Consider the following 16,735-nt stretch of genomic DNA (forward strand, 5'->3'; position numbering starts at 1 on the left):
TCTTCTAACCACTCAGTAGTAAAAAACCATGGGAATGGATGAAAAGGGTAGAAAGAAGAAATGATGGGTCAAAGTGGAGCAGAGAAGTAGATATTAATCAACTGAAAGACATTTATCTAGCTTTGATTCAAACACATCTACAAGGCATTCTGTCTTAAGATCTGAGGTGTGAAACAGAATTTAATGGCCTAGCTGGGAAATAAGAGATAGAAGGATGATAAACAACACAAGGTCATTTTTATAAATCTCTGTGCTAAAGATTAAAGCAAGGCTGTATCACTGACCAGATGATGATTTTAAAATGTTATTGAAAGCAACTGTGATGGAAATTGATTTCGCAAATGAAATAAATGTACTTTCTTTTAATTTATGAACTTTATACCATTTATTTTAGGGAAGACTTCTCTGACCTTGAATGAGGAAACTGTACGACTTTGCTTTAAAAGTAATAAACTTTACTGAAGGAAGGAAATGAAGAGAATATCTAATTTTCAGATGATAACACTGAGTCCTGAGAAGTTTTATTGGAAGTTCAAGATCACGTGGCTATTCCATGACAGAAACTCTGAACTAATACCAGACCTCCAACTCTCTCCAGCAATTTCCACCACCCGCTGCTGTCACTCTTCCAGGTCCATTTTTGTACGTTCTGTTTCTTACCTTAAGATGGTTGATTTAAGTTAGATCATAAATATTTCTCATTACAACCAGACGGGGAGAGCCAACTTCATACAAGTTTTGAGTCATCACTTGAGAAATGTTGGGGAAAGTAGCTTTTCCTTTACCAATGTGATATCTGAAGTTAATGCAGGGACTTCCCTGGCGGTCCAGTGGTTAAGACTTCATCTTCCAACCCAGGGGGTGCAGGTTCAGTGCCTGGTCAGGAAGCTAAGATCCCACACGCCTCACAGCCACACAAGAAACCAAAACATACAACAGTAGCAATACTGTAAAGAATTCAGTAAAGACCTTAAAAACGGTCCACATCAAAAGAACTCGATTTTTTTTAAATAAAGTAAATGCAGACTTTAAGAAAACGCTGGCCATCATTTCAGTATTTCATCACTCCTTATTTCTCTCCATCACCTGCCTTTGCCCACCCCTGAGATGCTACTGACCACAGGACTGTCCCTGAATTATAAGCTCTCACTAGGTGGGCTCATCCAGCCCCATGGCTCCTGTCAGCATCTCTTCACAGAAGACTCCCAGCTCTCGATCTCCAGGTGAAGTACTCCCGGGTTCCAAAACTATGCCCTCACCTGCCTCCTATACATCTCCGAAGGGTTGTTCCAGGGATTCACATCCAAAATGAAAGTCATTTTCTTTCCTTCAATATCTTCTCGGTTATTAGCTTCACTGTCCCCGATTTGAAACTCTGAACTGATTCTAGAATTCTCTTTCTCCCTACTTTACTTCACGTCACCCTGTCTATCCCATTTTGTAATGGCAGCACTGTTATTCTGTTAACCAGTCTCATTTTTCTCTTGCAACACTGCAAAGATCTGCAAACTCACCTTAATGTTTGTAGCTAATTTCCAATCCATCCTCCATACCATCTGCCCCAATACTTACCCAATACCACTAAGCCACTCAATCCCTATAGAAGGTCCAATCTCTTGAACTTGGCACAAGACACACTTTAGTATCCAGAGTTTCCTTAATTAACCTTCCCAATTCCACCTCTTCCTCATTCTCCTCTCACTCTGGAATAACAGCATTCTACAAAACTGAGAGGTCCCCCAAAACATCATGATTTTTCATGAGAAAAGGCAACAGCTTTGGACACAGGGCCAAGACTACTCATTCCTGTGAGCAGTAGACAACACAATGATGATTGTAATATCAAAAACTTACAGGAAAATGACAGAATGCTTCAGAGGGGATGCTTGCTAGCCAGTGACAGCTAACAAGTATCACAGGAAGGGTGGCTGAATCACAGCCCAGAGATGAAAATATTAATCCCAGAAATAACCGACAGTGGTGAAAATCTTTGATAAAACATTGGATAACTATAAATAACCTCTTGCTGAGTAATATTTCATGGTCTGATGCAGCCAGTGCATTTATTTGAGGATCAATCAGTTTATAGTAGATAAAACTGGGATTTGAACTCTGATGTTCCTAACTCAGCAATCCATTCTGCTCCCTCACAGGAACATCTCTTAAAGTGTATTCCCTGAAATATAGACCATTCTCTGCATAATACATCAAAATAGGGATTTTCAATGCAGAAATTCTCCAAAATGTAATATGTGATTCCCTCAAAATACTTAAACTTCTGTTTCAGTGAATTTGAAAGGAAGTTACATGTTACCTGCAGCCAAAGACATTTTTAACCATTAAAGAATTTAGCAGTTTGGGATTAACATATACATACATTCTCTATAAAATAAATAACCTACACAGGCCTACCGTACAGCACAGGGATGACCTATAACAGAAGAGAACATTAAAAAAATACATATATACTTATATATAGTTGGGTCACTTCACCATACATCTGAAATATTATAAGTCAAAAAACTGAAAATTACTTCATGCATCAAAACTACCTCAAAAATGTATCTCTCTGAGATGCCACCTCACCCCATCAGGATATTTACTATTTAAAATGTTTATTAAACATAAGCATTGGCAAGGAAGTAGAGAAAGTACCATCCTTATGCACTGTTGGTAGGAATGTGCAGTCAATATGACAAACAGTATTGCAGCTCATCAAAAAATTAAAAATTATCATGTGTGCTATGTGCCTGTGCTAAGTCGCCTCAGTCGTGTCCAACTCTGCAACCCTATGGACTGTAGCCCAGGAGGCTCCTCTGTCCATGGGATTCTCCAGGCAAGAATACTGGAGTGGGTTGCCATTTCCTCTTCCAGGGGATCTTTCTGACCTAGGGATCAAACTCACGTCTCTTATGTCTCCTGCAATGCAGGTGGGTTCCTTAGCACTAGCACCACCTGGGAAGCCCAGATACAGTAACTCCACTTTGGGGTGTATACCCAGAAAAACTGAGAGCTGCATCTTGAAGAGATTATTTGCACATCCACATTCATAGCTGCATTATTCACAGTAGCCAAATGGTGGAAGAAACCTATGTGTCTACCAACAGATGAATGGATAAACAAAACATGGTCTAGCACACAATGGAATATGCTGCTGCTGCTGCTAAGTCACTTCAGTCGTGTCCGACTCTGTGTGACCCCATAGACGGCAGCACATCAGGCTCCCCTGTCCCTGGGATTCTCCAGGCAAGAACACTGGAGTGGGTTGCCATTTCCTTCTCCAATGCATGCAAGTGAAAAGTGAAAGTGAAGTCACTCAGTCATGTCCGACTCTTAGCGACCCCATGGACTGCAGCCTACCAGGCTCCTCCATCCATGGGATTTTCCAGGCAAGAGTTCTGGAGTGGGGTGCTATTAGCCTTAAAAATTCTTATATGTGCTACAACATGGATACACCTAGAGAACATTATGCTAAGTGAGACAGGCCAGTCACAAAAGGCCAAGTATTGTATGATCCCACTGATACAGGTACCTGGTGTAATCAAATTCACAGAAACAGAACAGAGTGGTGGTTACCAAGGGCTAACGAGACAGGGAAATGCAGATTTGTTGTTGTTCCAGTAGTCATGCATGATGTGAGAACTGGATCATAAAGAAGGCTGTGTGCTAAAGAATTGATGTTTTTGTACTGTGGTGCTGGAGACGGCTCTTGAGAGTCCCTTGGACAAGGAGAGATCAAACCAGTCAATCCTCAAGGAAATCAACCCTGAATATTCATTGGATGGACTGCTGCTGAAACTGAAGCTCCAATACTTTGGCCACCTGATATGAAGAACTGACTTACTGGAAAAGACCCTGATGCTGGGAAAGATTGGGGCCAGGAGGAGAGGAGGACAGCAGAGCATGAGATGGCTGGATGGAATCATTGGCTCAATGGACTGAGTTTGAGAAAACTCCTGGAGATAGTGAAAAACAGGGAAGCCTCCCCTGCTGCAGTCCATGGAGTGGCAAAGAGTCAGACACAATTTTAGCAACTGAGCAACAGGGACCAAATTTCAGTTTTGCAAGATGAAAAATTCTTGGGGATTGAGTGTACAAATTTGAAAGTACTGAACACTCCTGAACTGTATATCATACTGTGTCATATCTATTAAATACTTCATTGCCCTAAAAATCCTGTTTTCCACCTATTCATGTCATCTCTCCCACCCTCCTAAACCCCTGGTAACCATTCATCTTCTGTCTCTATGGTTATGCCTTTTCCAGAATGTTGTATAATTGGAATCATACAGTAGATTCCTTTTCAAAATAGCTTTTATAGAGTAATATGCATTCAAGTATCTTCCATATCTTTTTATGGTTTAATAGCTTTTTCTCAGCCCAGAATAATATTCCATAGTCTGAATGTACCACAGTTTTTTTATCCATTCACCTACTAAAGACGACCTTGGTTACTTCCAAGTTTTGGCAGTTATGACTAACACTGCTCTAAACATGCATGTGTGTGTGCATTGTTCCCTTGAGCCCTTCTTCTCTTAGAGCTCTTTTATGCTTCCTCCATGTTTTCTTTTTTCTCTGACCTGTACCTGGAGTGCTCCCCATTGGGCCAGCCCCATTACTCCGCACACATCCCAGGAGAAAGTAGCTTGCTGCAGGACTGTAAGCTGTCCAACAAGCACGTCAATCATAAACAACATTATTTATTGCCTCAACTGTGAAGGACAGGGAAGCCTGGCGTGCTGCAGTACATGGGGTCGTAAAGAGTCAGACACAACTAAGCAACGGAACAACAACTTAATTTAGCCTACTCCGGTTGATATTGTTAGAAAAGTCAAATACATGTAGCAGCTTGCTTTAAACTAGATATATAATGGGATTTCCCTGGTGGTCCAGTGGTTACGAATCTGCCTTGCAATGCGGGGACATGGGTTCACTTTCTGGTTGGGGAACTAAGATCCCACACGCCACAATTACTGAGCCAGCATGCCACAACTAGAGTCCATGCACAATAACAAAAGGCCCCACATGATGCAATGAAGATGTTCTAAGACCCAGCCCAGCCAAATAAAGAAATTTAAAAAAATAAAATAAAATAAACTAGATATACATCATCTTCAAGGAAAGCATACCCGTTGAGGCTACAAAACAAAGTACTTCCTAGGGAAGCTGAGTTCTTCCAAGATCTCTTTCTAAAATGCAGGCACTTGTTTCTCAACAGTCCTGGGCAGGAGACTTCTGTAACCGGCGAAACTCCCCCCACCCTCCTTTCATAGAAGAAAAATGACAGAGTCCAACTGCTGAGGATGCACTTCAAAAATGTGCTTTCTTCATCCTGCTTTTGCCTTTTTGGCCAATTTGAACCACAGTGGGCTTTCTTGCATTTCCAGGATCTTAATTCCTTGCTTAGTTAAGATCCTTCTTTTCCCATGACACCATCCTCTTGAGTGGAGTCACTGGTTATTTCTTTGCAACTAGGAATGCTGAGTAACCTTGGCCCCAGCCAATTGCTGGCTGTCACTTACTTCTGATGACTTCTATGGCACTAAGTGATGAAGAGCCCCTTAGCTTGAAGGCAAGTGAAGAAACCAGGACAGAGCCCACAACATCATCCTGGGGATGATGGCCTGTAACCTAAACTGGTCTTCCCCATCAGTGGCAACCTTTAGAGTTGCTCGAGTAGAAATATCATCTCAGATGGTCAGATTATAGCCTTTGTTAAGGGAGATGCTCCCACAAACAGATGTCCTCAGGCAGTACAATTATTTCCCTGGTGCCAGAGGAATTCCTGAATATTGCCGGAGCAGTTCACCAAAATGGACAAGCAGTCTGGCTATGATCCCACACCTCTGTTGCTTTGATACCAAACCTACTTTATCTGATCCGAAACTAAATTTTAAACATGTTGTATGGAAAGAGTTAGGTCACTGGTTTTTGTTGTTGTGCTTACATTTTAAAGGCTAATATAAGACAGGATATTTTAGGGCTTCCCTGGTGGTCTAGTGATTAAGAATCCACTTTGCAATACAAGGGGTTTGATCCCTGGTCTGGGAAAATCCCACAGGTCACAGAACAACTAAGCCAGTGTGCCACAGCGGCTGAAGTCCCAGCATCCAGAGCCCACGCTCCAAAACAAGAGAAGCCACCACGATGAGAAGCCCACACGCTGCAACCAAGAGTTGATCTCTTAGTAACTACTCTCAGTAACCACTCGCAGTAACTAGAGAAAGCCCACACAAAACAACAAAGATCAGCACAGCCAAAAATGTTAAAAAAAAAAAAATCTTAAAAAAAGATAGGAAATGTTATCATCTACCCATCTCTCTACAATAACCGTACAGTTTAAGGTGATCTGGCCCAGGCCCGTGGATAAATATCATCTTTATGTTTCAGGATTTCCACTTCTATTCCCCCCAGAATAGGTCTCAGGGCTGAGGTCGAGTCTCACATTTCAAGCTGCCTATCTGGCATTTTAACATTGGTATTTCAAGGTCATTTCAAACTTAGACTGACCCAGATAAAACACTGGAATCCTGACTTCCCTGCTTCCAGCTCCAAATTTCTCCTTCTCAGGATGAAGTACTGGCGGTGAACTGTGAGACCAGAAACATAAAACTTGCCCTTGTTTCCTCCTCCTCCTCCCTCATCCCTCCCCCACCCCAATCCATCAGGAAGTCATGCCTACTCAAGCTCTAAACATGAAGGCATGGTTTTACTTTTTTGCATGTCCTCTGCTACCACCTTGAACCAGATATTCATCACCTCTTACTACTTAGACCCCAAGATGACTGCCAAATCAAACTCCTATCAGTGGAGTTCCTAAAAATTAGCAGAAAAAATCTTAAGGCAGCAATTAGGTTTTGTCATTCACATGCTTGAACAATTCTGGTGATTTCCCTTTGCATTTAAAATCCTAATTTCTTACTGTGACCTTGGAAAACTATGCCTAGACTCCTATTTATTTGCCTACGTAGAGACCACTGTCTACTGTTAATCAGGAGGAAACAAGGAACTACTGAAGGTGTGAGATAATTCAAATATTTCCTTTTCCTTTATTCGCTAGTTCACTGGCATTTCAACAAGAACTTGCTTTAATCTACATAAGACAACATCTAAACAATTAAGCAACAGCCCATGAAAAGGCCCTTTTGTAAATGGAAAGATTCTCTTGAAGAATTATAGACTTCTGTCTTACCCCACGTCCTTCTCTCTCTGCTTCAACCACACAGTTTTCCCTATTTCCTGAATATGATGATTTCTTTTCCACACAAAGACTTTTGCACATATTTGCACATACCTGGAATGCACACTGCCTCCAATTATACATGTGGTTGACTCTCAACATCTAGACTCCCATCTCAAATGGGATTTCCTTCAAGGTCTTCCTTGGCCAACCTATTTAAACTCCTCCCCCCCCTGCCCCCCCCCCCCTTATTCTTTATCTCAATTCACAGTGTGCTTGGTGACACCATTTGTAATTACATACTTGTCTGCATGTGTCTGTTTCTGTGTGTCTCTCTTGCTAACTTATCAACTAAGGGTAAACACGATGTTTCACTCACTCTTAAATCCCCAAGCCCTAAACCAATACATAGAAGGCACGCAATAAGTATTTATTGAAAAAATGAATACAAAAATAGCTATGTGGCTGAATATGGTAATAACACAAGAACATTTCTACACATGTAAAAAAAAAAATCAGAAAAAAGAAGCCACAGAGAGGCCTAAGAGGGGTCCTGTGAACCTCAAAAAGTATCATTTTACTAGATGTCATGGATTTTGCTGTTGGTATAACCTATTGAAATTTTAGTAAGTATCAGATGTCTACTGTTCTTAATGAAGAGGAAACAATGAGCTATTGAAGGTGTGAGATAAGAATTTAAATATTTCCTTTTTCTTCACCCATTATTTCACTGGCATTTTGGAAAGAACTGACTTCCATCTTGGAGAAGGCAATGGCAACCCACTCCAGCATTCTTGACTGGAGAATCCCAGGGACGGGGGAGCCTGGTGGGCTGCCGTCTATGGGGTCGCACAGAGTCGGACACGAAGCGACTTAGCAGCAGCAGACTTCCATCTACATAAGACAACATCTAATCAATCAAGCAAGAGCACAGAAAAATGCATGTGTAAATGGAAAGATTCTCTTGGAGAAGAGCTGAAGAGAAGAATTCCCCCCAAAGGAAAGCTCTCACATCTCTGGCCTTAAATGCTTTTTTTCTCTTTTAATTTTTAAATTGAAGGACAATTGCTCCACAATGTTGTGCCAGTTTCTACTGCACAACAATATGAGTCAGTCATATGTATACAGACACCCAGCCCCCCTTGAGCCTCCCTCTGACCTCCCCCACTCCACCCCCCATCCCCAATCCCACCCCTCTAGGTCATTACAGAGCACCAGGCTGGGCACTGCTTTTTGAAAAAATTAGCTTAATTATTCATAAAAATGCAGCTCTTAAATGAAAATTTTCAGCTTTATTGTTAAAATATTCCTTTGAAATACAAATTCCTCTCACTGAGTCAGATGATTTTAAGCAGGTGGGAACAAATATATTTTTAGAAATCAAGATTTTGATGATCTTAGAAGTTAGCATGGTTCTCTGATGTCAATAGTGACATTTTAACATGTCTTTCCTCTTCAAGGATTTCAGAAATTGCTTTATGTGGGTTTCAGTCTTCATGTGCTGAGGATAAAGAGCGTTTGGTTCCAGGAAATGAACAAGACACACACACGCGGAGTATCTTCATTAGGCCCAGCTATGCTGAAATAACCCTGAAGGATGGCATGGCAACCCACTCCAATATTCTTGCCTGGAGAACCCATGGATAGAGGAGCCTGGCAGGCTACAGTCCATATAGTTGCAAAGAGCCAGACATGACTGAAGCAAATGAGTATGCACACACATGCTGAAATAAGTCATTAGTTAGAAATGAAATCTTCCTCAAAACAGTCAAGGAATACTATTAAATAGTATCAAATGAAAGAAGGAAGAGTTCTATTTATTTACCGAGAAGTGTCAATGTTAAGCTTCCAGTCTGATTTTCAGTCTTTCATTTGAATTATGTAAAATTTAACGTTCTAACGCAAAATACTTGTAAAAGAGACAGCATATTGCATTTGGCATTCCTTTTCTGAACTCACATTTTTCCCTATCAGCATATAAAATAAAAAGACAAAATTCCAAATAAGCACTTACTTCTATTTAATCTTTTTTTTTCTTTTATATTGCTGTTAGTATCTCTAAAAAATTAGGGCAGTAAGTGTTGCAGCCTCTCGGATTCAAAGAAATTGAGACAAACTCATTCAGAATCAAGCAGCAAGTTTAAAATAAAGATTTTGGCTTCAGTTTAAAAATCATTATTTTTAAATAGTAATATCTATCTCAGTGAGAGAACTCAGTGTATCACTTCCAGCCAGATATTGATGATTTCTTAACCTAGTAAATCTACTGGGCATACAGCAGGGTCTTTATAAATATCTGCCGTTAATTAAGAGTAGGGATGGAAACAGATGCAGAAAAGATGAAAAGGTAAATTAGACAGACACAGTGGTAAATATAGATAGATACAGTGTGTGTTTTGAGGACCAAATAGCATTTTTACAACCTAGTGATATGAATACTGGAAGAGTTTATAACAAACTGCTGAAGTCAATTTACAGGCGAGAAAGCACCACGTACAGTGTCTTTTCATATCACCAGAAAGGAAGACAGAAGCACTTGAGAGTCAATTGCCCTGCTAACACTGAATGTGTGAGCTGCAATTTATGTAATGTTTCTAAACTCTGGAGTAAAGACAAATTCATGATTGCATGCTTTGACTCCACACCACTGGAAAAGTGACAGGCTCTGAGGGCAATTCAGGCTTCTCTGATGACTCAGATGGTAAAGAATCTGCCTGTAATGCAGGAGACTTGGGTTAGACCCCTGGGTTGGGAAGATCCCCTGGAGAAGGAAATGGCAACCCACTCCAGTATTTTTGCCTGGAGAATCCCATGGACAGAGGAGCCTGGCAGGCCAAAGTTCTTGGGGGTCACAAAAGAGTCAGACACGATTGAGCGTTCAACACTTTGAGGGTAATTCAGAACCTCTCTGACCCAAGAAACGCACATCATGCGACACTATCATATGGAGAAGCCACCCTGAGCTCAACTGAGACACACGAATGGAAGTTTCCACCCCAGGAGTTTCAGGCAAGGAGCGAGCTCGAGGAACTGCCTGTAAATAAATATGCAAACAATGTTGAATTAGTCTCTTCTAGGTGATTTTTGGGCTTCCCCAATGGCTCAGCAGATAAAGAACCTGCCTGTGATGCAGGAGACCCAGGTTCAATCCCAGGGTCCAGAAGATCCCCTGCAAGAGGAAATGACAATTCACTCCAGTATTCTTGCTTAAAAAATCCCATGGACAGAGGAGCCTGGTGGGCTATAGTCCATTGGGTCGATTTTTGATTCTATTACTCAGTAATAAGAAATAAAAATTGATTCCAAGTTCTAGAAAACCGAGTAAAGGAAGGAAGAGAGCAAACTGAGGAAGCTTCTACATCCAAAGTCTGCTCTGCAAAGATACAAAGAAATGCCAAGAACGGTCCATTATCTTCAAAGCTAAGACCACTAGGAAACCGAGCAGGGAATACCATCACCATCCCAAGGGCAGGGATCAGAGCCCCTCTGTAGAGCAAGCGAACTTCATCATGGTTATGATGAAGAATTTCTCCAAAGCAGCAAGGCATATAAGGAGATTGTGTTATTCTCAGTTAATGATGTTCTATTACTCTGAGGCCCCAGAGAGAGTAAAGAATATCCTTGCATGCATGCATGCTCAGTCATGTTCGACCCTTTGTGACCCCATGGACTGCAGCCCGCCAGGATTGTCTGTCCATGGGATTTTTTTCAGGCAAGAACACTGGAGTGGGTTGCCATTTCTTCCTCCAGGGGATCTTCCTGACCCAAGGATCTAACTCAGGTCTCCTGCATTGCAGGTGGATTCTTTACCTGCTGAGCCATTGAGGAAGCCCAGCAAGAGCCCTTACCAGGAAGTGGACAGGAACTTTGGTATTGGATGTCCTCAAGAGAAATCCCAATGCTCTTCCCTTTCAAGACCAATCTGGCTGGTTCATTTGGGAAGGGAGGAACTCACGCTAAAGCTGAGTAGTCAAAAAACAAGAACTAGAGAGAAAATCCGACATCTTCCTTGCGACATGAGTCAGGAGGAGGAGGAGGAGTACTTTCTAGATAGGTGAAGGGGGCCCGTGGCCTGGAGGTTCATTGAATTAAGGGGTCCTCTCTGGGTTTTCCACAGTATTTCTGAAACCTGTGCTGCATAACTTGTAGTGGTTGTTCTCAACGCTATTTGGAGTATCAGCTATGACACCTCACAGTAAGGGAAGAACTGAAAACAAGAGGGAAAGCTGCTAGGTTATATTAGGCCAAACAGGACCCCCATGGGTTCTGGAGCGAGACACACTTGAGGTCTGATTCCAGTATTCCTAATGAGCCACATTACCGAATCAGGTCACTGAAATTCTCTGAGCCTCTGTGCCACTTGTCACCTATAAAATGGGTATGGTAAAGCATTTGCCATAAGGTAATTTCAATAAGACAATAAATCCCTTAATGTGCTTAGAACAATACCTGGTAGATAGCAAGTATAACAAGTCCCTGTAATCATTATCACGAGTAGTTTTCTTAATAACCAGACTCAGTGATTAAAAGGCCATCTTTCCTTAGTTTGGCACCACGAGGCTGATTTTGGTGAACTGTAATCGATATCAAAGTCAGAGCTAGCAGTAGTAGTCTTGAGAAAGGCCACTTGATGTTATATAACAATTTCAAATTTGATTACTTAATAAGTTCTTAGAAGCCACCTTTTATTTACATCAAAATACTTCCTGGAAAACATGTTCATCTTCTTTGAACAGATAACATCCAGCTGAAATTTATCAGTGTCCTTTTGTATATTTTAAGGAAATATTTCAAAGTCCAAGTATTTTTTTCCTCAAATATGTTCATTGTTCTTAATTACATTAACAGGCATAACAAGCCCTTTTTTCATAAATAGCAAAGAAGTTCTACAATTTTTAGTGTGGTGAAACCATCACAAATCTGGAATTACTAATGCCAAAATTGGTCAATTTCATCATTACATTTCTAGTTAATAAAACGCTAAGACACATGAGAATGAACCTTTTGAAGCTCAATCTTAACACATCTTAGAAACTGGTGGTATTTAAAATTTAAATTAACCAGCTCTAAGTAAAGAGTTCTTAATCCTAATCTTTTTCTCAGGACTATTTATCTGGCTATTAAGCAGAGTTTATGAGTGAATAAAGCTGTTTTACAGATCACTCATCAATACGTTACTCTAATTTAGTGTGTGCTTTTATTTTTAAGATTGAGTGACTTCCTAAAGCATTAATGCTAAACAGAGAATGGGGCATATGGCCCATATTAGTTAATGGCATGTGTATTCAGGTATATGTGATTTCTGCCACATACATTTTTTAGAAATGTCAGTGTATACCTCCTATTAATTTAAATTCAGTGAGTATTTCCAAGCTCTTTATTATGTGTTCAGAATCACAGGACATATAAAATCATCCTGGGAGATAAGGCATATTCACGTTGAAACAAACATGAACAAAAAGAACCGCCTATGTTTAAGCATTTTAAACACACGGAATTGTATTAAAAGCAAGACAATAGTTAAAGAATCCGCCTGAAATGCAGAAGACCTGAGTTCAATCCCTAGGTCAGGAAGATCCCCTGGAGAAGAGCATAGCAAACCACTCCAGTATATTTGCCTGGCAAATCCCATGAACAGAGGAGCCTGGCGGACTACAGTCCATGGGGTCACAGAGTCAGACACAACTGAGCGACTAACACTGCCAATTTTCAGGCCTAAAATGCAGTCATTTTTGCTAAGTCCCATGTCACCACGCTGAGACTTAATTATGGTCCTTGGCTCTCCCAGAAATGGAATCTTTAAGCAGTCCATCAACAGCAGCCTGATAAGCACTTGTTAGGAAATCGTCCTGATAGACCCCTGCCTTCTTCCAAAGGAGGGATACAGTAACTAACCCATGTTCTGCCCAGGATAACTTCCTCAGTCCTGCTCCCTTTGGCCAATTGAGTCTTCCACACTGAACAGCTCCTTGGAGCTCCACTTCATCTGCCAAGTTGGATGCTTCTCCATTCATAAATTGTTGGATAAAGTCTGCAAGATCTTTGAAATTCAGTTGAATTTTGTTGTTTTTCAACAATAGGCAACATCCAATGTCAATTTCTGCACGTTTTGATTTGTCCCTAAGATTCTGCACGTAATTCCAATGTGTATGTAGGATTTTCCCCACACCAGGCAATTGGCCAACACCAGCTGGTTGTCCTACAATCAACTCAGTTCTAACTCCCCACATGAAAGAAATGTCAGGTGCCACGGGTTAAAGGTTCAAACTCACAAGACCCCCACCCACCCACCACCGCCCTGCTTCAAACACTTGCCAAGTTGTCACCTATGTTTCTAATTAAGTCATGACCCTCCTCAGGCAATATATCACCTCCTCTCTTCTCTGATATCCCTAGTGCAGAAGACAGTTTGGTATACACCCTCAAGTGGTAACTCTTAGATTTGTCATTCTCCAATGGTTTGGACAATGTTTTCCTAGCTCAATGGATTCCCTCTTTCCTTAATCAATAAACATCTCACTACCACACAAACACTATTAGCTGAATATATTACTCTGGCTTAGTATATGTCCTTAATTACATCATGATTTAAATTTGAAAAGGCCTCTGGATGATCATTATACATGGAAATGACATCTCAGTAATGTGGCATTATAGGGAGGGGTCCATGCCATGCACGGGCTTCCCACATATGGGAAGGTAGGTAAAGAATCTACCTACCAATTCAGAAGACAGGGGTTCAATCCCTGGGTTGGGAAGACCTCCTGGAGTAGGAAATGGCTACCCACTCTAGTTTTCTTGCTGGGGAAAACTGCATGGACAGAGGAGCCTGGTGGGCTGCAGTCCATGGGGTCACAGAGAGTCGGACATGACTGAGCAACTGAGCACACCTGTGTTTCTGACCAATGAGCTCCAAAACAGAGGTTCCCCAGACCCCTTCCTCGAGTTCAATTATTTTGCTAGAGCACCTCACAAAACTCAGATAAATATTTTACTCACCTGCTGACCTGTTTCTTATAATGGCTGTAACTCAGGAACAGCCAGGTAAGAGACATGCTCAAGACCAGACACACAGGGAAAAGGCGAGAAGCTTCCATCTCTCTCTGACATCATCACTCTTCTAGCACCTCCCCGTGCTCACTATCCCGGAAGTTCTCTGGAGGCTGCCCGAATGGGTTTTTATGGAGGCTTCCTTAGGTGGGAATGATTAACATACCATTAGTTCAGTTCAGTCTCTCAGTCGTGTCCGACTCTTTGCGACCCCATGAATCGCAGCACGCCAGGCCTCCCTGTCCATCACAAACCCCCGGAGTTCACTCAGACTCACGTCCATCGAGTCAGTGGCCAACATACCGTTGGCCACTGGCAATTGAACTCAATCTCCAGCCCCTCTCTTCTCCCAGGAAGTCAGGGGGTGGGACTAGAAGGTCCCACCCTCTAATCACGTGGTTGTCCCCCTTGGCAACCTGCCTCCATCCCCAGGTGCTTTCCAAAAGTCACTTCATTAACCTAACAAAGGGCATCCTTGTTGCTCTCTGCATTTAGGAAATTCTTAGGGTTTGGGGAGTTCAGTATCATAAAGGAGTCCAATTCCAAATATATATCACAGTTCCCTCTGCTTTTCTGCAGGAATAAAGGGGGAAAAAAGATTTTAATAAAGCGATTTTTTTCATGACTAGAAATATGACTTTTCAATTTTCCCAATTACCTTACAAGTTGAAGTCAAACACAGTGAAAGTGGAAAGTGCATGTGCATTTACTGGATATACTAACTTGAAATTACACAGGCCTGGCCCCCTCTCTCCTGGACAAATTGTTTACCAACTGCAAGTCTAGCAGGCTGCAATGTCTATTAACTTAATAGCTACTACAGAAAATATTTTGAAACTGATGGAAGATGATGATGGGGGTAGAGGTTAAAAGCATTACTGCTGCTCCTAAAAGAAAACTACAGATACCTATTCCTAAACACTTAGAAATCAGTCAATGGAGAACAACTGTTATCTCTTTGCTTTCATCTGTGTCACTTAAATCAATTTTCTATGTGCCCATCAGGCCAGGGATAAAGTTACTAAGTTTCAAAATGGGGAAGAATTCTTAGAGTTGAGTCATCAAAGACAAGCTGGGCTCTTCCGCCTCTAATGTGACCTATTTTAAAGACCTTTAGGGGAGATGATTTCAAAACATCTTTTTGATAATTCACTTCAATGTCAAAATGTTAAAAAGGATATATTTCTATTTTTAAAAACCATTTTCTGAGCATTTCTACATTGCAAATAAATTAAATCTTCTACTCCCAACATGAAGTCTGAAAAATAACAATGAATAACAAAAGATAGTTACCATCTTTTAAACATCAACTTATGTACATTCTCCTGTTTAATTACATCTAGCACATAAAATAACCCCATAAAATAGGTATAATGATCCCACTTTAAGGTGATGAAACTAAGGGTCAGAAAAGCTATTGAGCCAAGCTGAAACACCTAAGAAGTAGAGGAACAAAAATGTAAACATAGGAAATGATGTCAAGTGTTTTGAGGGTTTTTTTTTTTTCCTCCCCTAAATGCTTGGATATTTAGGAAAGCTTTTTCCCCATCTTTTCTCAGAAATCCCTTGTTGAGGCTGTTGGAAGTAAAGCCAACGCTCTGACAGCACAATTAGCTCCAAAGTCTGAGATGCTTAACTTTTTCAAATTACAGGTGTAGGGGCTTGGTTAAGAGAAACAGGTGGAGAAGCAGGTCAGCATAGAGAGAGTCAGCTATTGGAGGAATTAAAAAAAAAAAAAAAAAGTAAAGAAAGCTTGAAGGTGCGTGGAGCCACAGCTCCTATTCTGTAAGCATCCTGGATTTCCCAAAACCTGTCTGTTCTCCTTCTGTGCATAATTGTGTGTGTAAGTACAGCCTAGTTATTACCCATTCTAAGTAGCAATTTGATGTGAGCTAAAAGCTCTAAGTCGAGTCTCCGAATGGCTCTGAGAACATCACTGTCAAAGCCAGGTCTGTCTACAGAAGGCCCTGGAATGCCAGCAAACCCAGGATCTGCCCCATATACACGGGCAGCTACGAACAGCAGGTATGGCAATTAGGAGCAGAAAGCAGAAAGTTAATTGCTCGGTGGTGTCCGACTCTTTGCGACCCCATGGACTGTAACTCACCAGGCTCATCTGTCCAGGCAAGAATACTAGGGCAAGAAGGCATTCCCTTTTCCAGGAGATCTTCCCAATCTAGGAAGACCTCGAACCCAGGTCTCCTGCATTGCAGGCAGATTCTTTACTGTCTGGACCACTTACCTAGCTCTAAGGAAACCATCAAAGATTCTAACAAGATATTAACAGGTAGTTGATCTGGTGAATTTTAGCTAGAGACAAGCTGATCAGGATTATTCTGTAAAAATATTCCAGTGTGCCCTACATGTATCATAAAGGACAGTTCTCCTACTGTTTTTCTGAACAGAGGAAGGACAGGCAGAGTTCTCTAGCCTGCTGCTTCAGCATCTGCTGGTGGCGAATGGCAGCCACTGAGAAGGCCTGGGCCAGAAGCGCTGATCTAGATC

At 41.4% G+C, this 16,735-nt stretch overlaps 1 protein-coding gene across 6 annotated transcripts in view; it reads right to left on the reverse strand.

Moving 5' to 3' along the window:
- DLGAP1 (DLG associated protein 1) overlaps positions 1-16,735 on the reverse strand; it is a 784,377-nt gene that overhangs the window by 715,381 nt on the left and 52,261 nt on the right. The gene's annotated exons all lie outside the window — the stretch shown is intronic.

The sequence above is a fragment of the Bos javanicus genome, chromosome 24 (assembly GCF_032452875.1).
Source record: "Bos javanicus breed banteng chromosome 24, ARS-OSU_banteng_1.0, whole genome shotgun sequence".
Taxonomy (NCBI): Eukaryota; Metazoa; Chordata; class Mammalia; order Artiodactyla; family Bovidae; genus Bos; species Bos javanicus.